The sequence below is a fragment of the Neophocaena asiaeorientalis genome, unplaced genomic scaffold (genome assembly GCF_003031525.2).
Source record: "Neophocaena asiaeorientalis asiaeorientalis breed wild unplaced genomic scaffold, Neophocaena_asiaeorientalis_V1.1 scaffold1353, whole genome shotgun sequence".
Classification (NCBI taxonomy): Eukaryota; Metazoa; Chordata; class Mammalia; order Artiodactyla; family Phocoenidae; genus Neophocaena; species Neophocaena asiaeorientalis.
The window spans coordinates 56,721-64,883 of NW_020172596.1; the positions used below are offsets into that span (position 1 = coordinate 56,721).

General features: G+C 43.7%; 1 pseudogene; it reads left to right on the forward strand.

The window, feature by feature from the left end:
* The first annotated feature begins 213 nt into the window (after nt 1-213).
* On the forward strand, nt 214-457 carry LOC112395484 (cytochrome c oxidase subunit NDUFA4 pseudogene; annotated as a pseudogene).
* The last annotated feature ends 7,706 nt before the right edge of the window (nt 458-8,163 follow it).

Genomic DNA, 8,163 nt, shown 5'->3' on the forward strand with positions numbered 1-8,163 from the left:
ATAATGAACTACCATCTAGGTCATCATCACTGCTTGTCGGGGTGACTACAGTATGCACATGCCTCCCATCCTGCGCCCTTCCAGTTCATTCTCACCCTGCAACAAGAATAATTTTTCTAGGGACATCCGCTCCTCCTAGGTGGGGAGACTGCTTAGTCCCAGGCCTTGCAGATTTGTTTTTCTCTATCTGGACTCAAGGCCTCTGTGGCAACCATGCTCCACCAGATCATCGCTCAGGCCAAGAAGCGTCCTAGCTTGATCCCCCTCTTCGTATTTACTGGAGCAGCAGCTACCGTAGCAGCACTGTAGCAGCCTTGCACCTGCCATTGTTCAACCCAGATGTCAGTTGGGACAGAAAGAATAACCCAGAACTCTGGAAAAAACTAGGTCCCAGTGATCAGTGCAAGTGAACATAGATGGCAGCAAACTAAAGAAGAGGGTCCAGACTTCTAAATGAAATGTTTCACTATAAAGCTGCTTAGAATGAAGGTCTTCCAGAAGCCATCAGCCCAATTTTCCATGTAACCAGGAAATATTTCCCCTCCAAAGGCATGAAATCATGTTGGTGTACTGTGTTGGGGATTACACTGATGAATAATCCGAAACTTGAAAAACAAAAAAAGAAGAATTTTTCTGTCTTCAGCTGTGCCACATGGCACGTGGGATCTTAGTGCCCTAACCAGGGATCAAAACCACATCCCCTGAAGTGGAAGCCTGGAGTCTTAACCACTGGACCCCCAGCGAAGTCCCACGAATAACTGTTCTACAGCTTGTCACTCATCTGTTTAAAATCTGTCCATAGGTTTCCACTGACCTGAGAGTAACATCGAAAGGCTTTACCTAGCAGATAAAACCCTTCACCCTCTTCTTCTGGCACTCTTAGCCCTCTCCACCTTCATTTCCACTCTTCAGCATGAAATGTGTCGATCTCAGGGAAGCAGACCTGAGATGGGAGCAGACGTGCAAGAGCCTTACTGGGGGAAACGCCTGTGAAGGGTAAAGGTGGGGAAGCAGGAGTACTCAGGGAGAGACGTCAGACTTCGATGCAGGGCTGGCACCTATGAAAGGATAGGAAAGAGGATGAGTTGGGAAGAGTTTCAGACTGCAGACAAGTCTAAAAGTTTGAGCCATGCTGATGGGGTGTCCTCAAGGCAAAGCTGGCCAGTAGAGGAGTCCCACATCACACAGGGATGAGCCTGCACCAGCAGTCCCACTGGGCTCTGTGATTGGAAGGGAAGGGAAGGGAAGCAAGGAAAGAGGAGAAGGAGGGAGAGGGAGAGACTGTGTTTTGTTCACCATGGTATACCAAATGACTATCACACTGGTGGCATACAGCTAAATCTTAGTAAATGTTTACTGAATGAATGATGGACTAAGTTTGATGGGAGCACAGAGGAAGGAACCATTATTCATATCTGGGAAGGAAATGGAAGTAAGTATTTACCGACATGCTTAAAATATTAAGACTGAGTTGTGACTGGTGGAAGGCTCTAACTCACAGAGTGAAACTTCCAATCTGGTCTTCTCTGACTTCTCTCAACAAGGGCAGACACCAAGCTAGAATGAACAAAGAAGGGGGACAGGTCTACTTCCTTCTCAGATGAAGTGGAAATTTTTAAAGCTTTAAAGATTCTGGGAAGCAAATCACAATTTTAGAGGTGATGTATTTGAATCTCCAAGAACTCAGAGAAGATAAGGGGAAGAAGCAACAGGGAAAACTGCCAAAGAGAATGTGAGGTGTATCCAGGAAATCTTTTCATAAGCATTCAGTAAATGAATGATTCTGGCCAGGGGAGTTAGTATTGCTTCCCATTCCCCCTACTGAGAGCTCCTTTTTCATCAAAACCATCAGCAATGAAATTATAAGAGCCAGTATCTAATCCTTTCAAAGTTAGATTTATGGATTGTATCATGATCATTAGGGACATTATTTATCTGAGCAAAACAGGAAACAAGGGCTTCCCTGGTGGCGCAGTGGTTGAGAGTCCACCTGCCGATGCAGGGGACACGGGTTCGTGCCCTGGTCCGGGAAGATCCCACATGCCGCAAAGCGGCTGGGCCCGTGAGCCATGGCCACTGAGCCTGCGCTTCCGGAGGCTGTGCGCCGCAACGGGAGAGGCCACAACAGTGAGAGGCCCGCGTACCACACACAAAAAAAAGAAAAAAACAGGAAACAAATACACTTCCCAGGGACCTGTAACTCCAATAAGGTACCATCTGTAGTATTAGAGTTAAGAAGTCATTACAAACGCCAAGTTCTTCCTGATTCATCAATGTATACATCACAGCAGGAATTCCCTCTGATTCCAGCCTTGCCTAGACTCTTAAAATCAATTGCTATAACCCTCAATCCCACTCCACATCTGCTTTATTGTGAGGGAAAGAAATGCATTCACAGCAACTCTTGAGTGAAAGAGTTCTAGAAATAAATACAGAGATGAGGAAGGCGCTGTAACTCCATCCCTCTGCTATCATCACTAATTACCCCTCTTCCATTCCAAGCCTTCCCAGGTTATGCTCGCCTGCCTGCTTGCCTGGAAGTCAGATATGTCATAGGAGATGGTCCCAGAAGCCCAAGTCAAAGCAGCCTTAGGCGTAAGTGAAACTGATAGTCGTATGCACTATGAGGGACCCAGAGAAGAGCCTCCAGCCTCCGAAAATTCTCTCTCACTGACATTTGTACTAAGGCTGAAATTTCTACACTCAAAGTTTCCTTCTAAAGGAAGAAGGCATTATCAGAAACCAAGATCTTGCATAGCAACAGAACTCATCTGTATCCACTTTCCCTCACCTCCAAGCAAACTTCCCTAACAGTATATACTCCCCTCCTGAAATATGATGGTCGGTCACCTGCCTTCAGACAAGAGACAGAGTTCACCTGGATCATGAAGTTGGGGGAAGGTGGTCATTTCTAGATCAGTCTCGCTTGGACAGCAGAACTTCCTGCCTAGGAGGTAGGTGTTATTATCTCCTTTACACAGATGAAAAACCAGTGTAGAAATGCCCCCAATTGTTAAACACCTCACTCAAACACACCTCTGAGGGGCTGCACTTTATAACCAGCTAGTAAATGAAGGCACCCTCCCTGGGAAGCTCACACTCCGTCTTCTCAAGCTCTCAGCTCCTTCCCATGCTTCAGCACTCAGCTTAACTGCCACCGTCTCAGAGCAGCCTTCCCTGGCCACTCGGGCTAAAGTGGGGCATCCCTATTTTCTCTCACAGTACCCTATTATTTTCCTTCATCACATTTATTATAGTTTGTAAGTATATACTTACTCCTGTTTGCTTATATTCGGTCTGGTTTTTGCAGTAGACTGTAAACTCCACAAGTGCAGAGATCATTCCTCTCCTCAGCAGAACAGCCTTGCACATAATTGATGCTCAGTAAACACTGCCTCAATGAATAATGGGTAGAGTTGCATTTCTAATCCAAATTGCCTAATTATTACCACTATGCGTGCTGCCTCCCCGTAAATGTGAGAATAAACTCCATTTGAAGCCTGAAGCCTCTCATTCAGTAAGACTTCTTCCACTGGAGCTGAGATGATTGCACAAAATTCTCTCACAGCCCTCAAGGAGAGGCTGCCCATCCCCGTCATGCTCCACAATCCCTGGGGTCAGCCTGGGCAATCTCCCTGGGGACTTGCTCCAAGTTGTTCTTATTTGTACTTCAAAACTCCACCACCACCCTTGAAGCTCAAACCATCTGATTCTAGCACCTGATTAGGTCTCAGTATCTATATTTATTCACATTATCCTAAAAGTATACGTGAGTTTTCTAGAGCAGAGGTATTATTACTTACAGCAATAACCACATCAGTTCTCCTCTGGCTCAGTTCTTTCCTTTGCGGCTATGTGATGAGAACCAGAGGTCAGCCTACCTATACCAGGATCTATACTATAGGCAAGGAACCCAAAACATGAAGCTGCGAGCTTATCTAGGATGAGGGCAGCTGTCCCCCTACCCCTGTGAGAGAGAAAAAACTTTTCTCCCCAATGCAAACAAATGAACCTTGGGAAGAGAAGGGAACAACTCCTGAGTTCTGGTCCTTTGGAATGTAAATAAATGACTCCAGGAAGAAGCCAAGCATCTACAAATTAACAATCTCTTCAACGTCTCCATGATACTAGGTTTCATTCCTCTTCTGAAACATAAGCATTTACCTTGGGAGGTAAACTTCTCAGGGTGGTCTCTTACTTACTATCTAACCACCCTTTAAATACAAGACTTGTCCTGTGACCCCGATCCCAGGTTTCTTTGCTCAGAAAGCCCTAACCATACGGAAACATAAAAATATTTTCTCTACAGCCCCACACCACCCTCTGGTCCTGCTCGAGCTGCCATCTCCTGGTTTCCTATTCATTCTTCCATTTTCATGAGCAACTTTAGGTATTAGCTCTTGAATCTCTTCTAAATTCTGCCATCATCCTGGAGAATTCTAACACCCTTGTGGACAAATGTTGGGGAAGTGGGGAAGCCTGATACTCAGACAAAACTGAGGTAACCAGCATGAGAAGCATATCAGTCAGGGTCAAATCTGGAAAACAGTAACCACTCTACGTACTGCAAGTATGGAGGGTTTAACACAAGGAATTAGAGGTAGCTAGAAGAGCTGGGGAAGTGAAACTCCAGAAATTCACTGCTAAAAACCTGTGCTTACATGGAAGCAACCTAAGTGTCCATCGACAGATGAATGGATAAAGAAGATGTGAGACATACATACAATGGAATATTACTCAGCCATAAAAAGAAACAAAAGTGAGTTATTTGTAGTGAGGTGGATGGATCTAGAGTCTGTCATACAGAGTGAAGTAAGTCAGAAAGAGAAAAACAAATACTGTATGCTAACACATATATATGGAATCTAAAAAAAAAATGCTTATGAAGAACCTAGGGGCAGGACAGGAATAAAGATGCAGATGTAGAGAATGGACTTGAGGACATGGGGAGGGGGAAGGGTAAGCTGGGGCGAAGCGAGAGAGTGGCATGGACATATATACACTACCAAACGTAAAATAGATAGCTAGTGGGAAGCAGCCGCATAGCACAGGGAGATCAGCTCGGTGCTTTGTGACCACCTAGAGGGGTGGGATAGGGAGGGTGGAAGGGAGACGCAAGAGGGAGGGGATATGGGGATATATGTATACGTATAGCTGATTTACTTTGTTATACAGCAGAAACTAACAAATCATTGTAAAGCAATTATACTCCAGTAAAGATGTTGAAAAAAAAAACCTGTGCTTATAGCATAGGCTTGAATGTCTTATAAGAAGCTCCCTAAGAAGTTGCTTCAAATGCCATGTCTTTATCTCCCCTCAGCACCTCCTAAGAGAGTAATGGCCTCTCCTCCCCAACCTTCCCATCTCCCGTCATTGGTGGACTCTAACCCAGCTTCTGGGTCAGAAGCGGGAAGAGGACTCAGGGAAACTCAGGTTTCTGCCCTGAAAGAGAGATCATACAAGGGGTTTGAAGCTGATTCCAAGTTGACAACAAATAATCCAGCACAAGGCTAGAGTCATGGTCTTCTCTGTTTCTTCTCCTATTTGAAAGCATTTATGATAGAGAATCCCTCCGACAGCTTTTGCTTTTATTCTTCTCAAGAGATGGCCTCTGGGAGCCATTTGCTGGAGAGAATTGCTTTCATTATATATTTGGTCATCCCAACCAGGAAGTCCTCAACTTTCTTTTCAGCAAAGATAAACTGCTCCAATAAAAATTAAAAAAAAAAAAAAAGGATAAACACAGAAAGATGATGATACCCCTAAACCATCTCTTAAATACTAAATTAAAATGCTGAATATAAATCTACAAATGGAATGTAGCAGCTTCCTGAATACACGCAGAAGTGGTTCCATTGCTACATTTTCAAGGAGCCCATTCTGGACCATTTTCATTAGGGAAGAATTTCCTCTAAAATCATGAAATTAAAATCATGAATATCAAATATCCTTTGGTGTTTCAGGTTTTCATGATTGAAAACTTCTGTGCTTTTTTCTGCTACATTAAGTAAAAATGGAAAAGTAAAATAGTTGAATGAGTGGTGGCATGAAATTTCTTTTAGCTCAGCATGAACCCACAGAAACCAAGAAACATGAAAAGTTCATCAGTTTAAAAAGGGATTGAGGGGCTTCCCTGGCGGCACAGTGGTTAAGAATCCGCCTGCCAATGCGGGGAACACAGGTTCGAGCCCTGGCCCGGGAAGATCCCACATGCCGCGGAGCAACTAAGCCCGTGCACCACAACTACTGAGCCTGCGCTCTAGAGCCCACAAGCCACAACTACTGAGTCCTCGCCCCACAACTACCGAAGCCCTCATGCCAAGAGCCCATGCTCCGCAACAAGAGAAACCACTGCAATGAGAAGCCCGCACACCATAACCAAGAGAAGCCCCCGCTCGCCGCAACTAGAGAAAGCCCATGTGTGGCAACGAAGACCCAACACAGCAAAAAAATAAATGAAATAAACTTATTTAAAAAAATACAAAAGGGATTGAACTCAGTGAAAAACTAAAATTGCTATCCAGCTTGAAATTAACCTCCTAGATCTTGCAAGATGGAAGCATACCTATATGATCTGTTATAAAAACTTAGTGTTATGTTTTTAAAAATCAAAGTATACCATAGAAGCATGGATGGTACCTTACTGTTGTACAGCATTTATTGAACAATTGCTGAATAAAAAGCTAGGTAAGAATTAAGAATGTGCCCTGAAGGCAGGGGATGGAGAGTAGAAGTATAGTTGTTCCATGGAACATAAAAATAGACCAATAATCAACTACCAGATGACCTGATATAATTGGAAACTGAAAACTGAAGGTAAAGAGATAATCTGGGCTTCCCTGGTGGTGCAGTGGTTGGGAATCCGCCTGCCAATGCAGGGGACACGGGTTCGAGCCCTGCTCCGGGAAGATCCCATATGCCGCAGAGCAACTAGGCCCGTGTGCCACAACTACTGGGCCTGCACTCTAAAGCCTGCAAGCCACAGCTACTGAAGCTTACGCACCTAGAGCCCCGTGCACTGCAACAAGAGAAGCCCCCACTCGCCGCAACGAGAGAGAGCCCACGCGCACCAATGAAGACCCAACGCAGCCAAAAATAAATTAAATAAATAAAAAAAAAGAGATAATCTGATCTGCAAAGAGCCCTCTGCACATGTGTAGTTTCTCATGTATGTGTTTGTGTGTGTATACATATATCTATATATACATAGTTGGCCACAAAAAGGAACTTCAGAAAGAATTACCCCCCATATGAATCTTACCTTCTCACTGTCTCTTCAAACAGGCTATGACCACTCCTGTCTCGGAACAATAACTGGAACTTTTTCCTGCTCCTCTACCTCTCTCTGGTCCCCCTCAGAGCACTCCTTTTCTGAATGAGAACACTTACTGGCAGAAGCATACAGTATCATATACTAGGTCCTGTGCTAGATTTGGAGGGTACAAGTCAAATACAATACAGTCTTATTTCACAGAGTAGAAGAAAATAGAGAACCCAAATTATTGCCTATCCAGAATCCTGCCCTTCTGGGAACAGTAACCTCCCACCAAGGCACATGGAAAGTACCTTCAAAAGAGGGGAAAAAAAAAATCAGGCTATCTGCTGACACTGAAGAACTTGGGTTTGAAATAATCACTCAGGAAAATGAGATTATCAATGACATTTTACGTATCTTAAAACAGTAATAATACTCATTATACAGTTAATTTTATTGATTGATTGTCACAATCGTTTTTCAATATCAGGATCTCCCTTCAAGAGGTTTGTGAATTTATTTGCCTTGTAGAAAACATGCTTGTCAAAATAATTTTTTAATTACTTTATGTTTTTATATAAAAAGAGGGGGGAGGATTCTTTGAAAAATACAGAAGCCAGTTAACAGTGGTTACTCTAGAGGGTGAAATTAAAAGATATTCTCACTTTTCATTTTGTACACTTTAGCTTTGTTTGAATTTGTTCTTATAACAATTATTTGGTTTATTTTTTAAATATTCGTTTATTTATTTATTTATTTGGCTGCATCGGGTCTTAGTTGCGGCATGTGGGATCTAGTTCCCCGACAAGGAACTGAACCCAGACCCGCTGCACTGGGAGCACGGTCCCGACCACTGGGCCACCAGGGAAGTCCCTGGGTTTTGTTTTTTTTTTTAATAATTTGAAAGA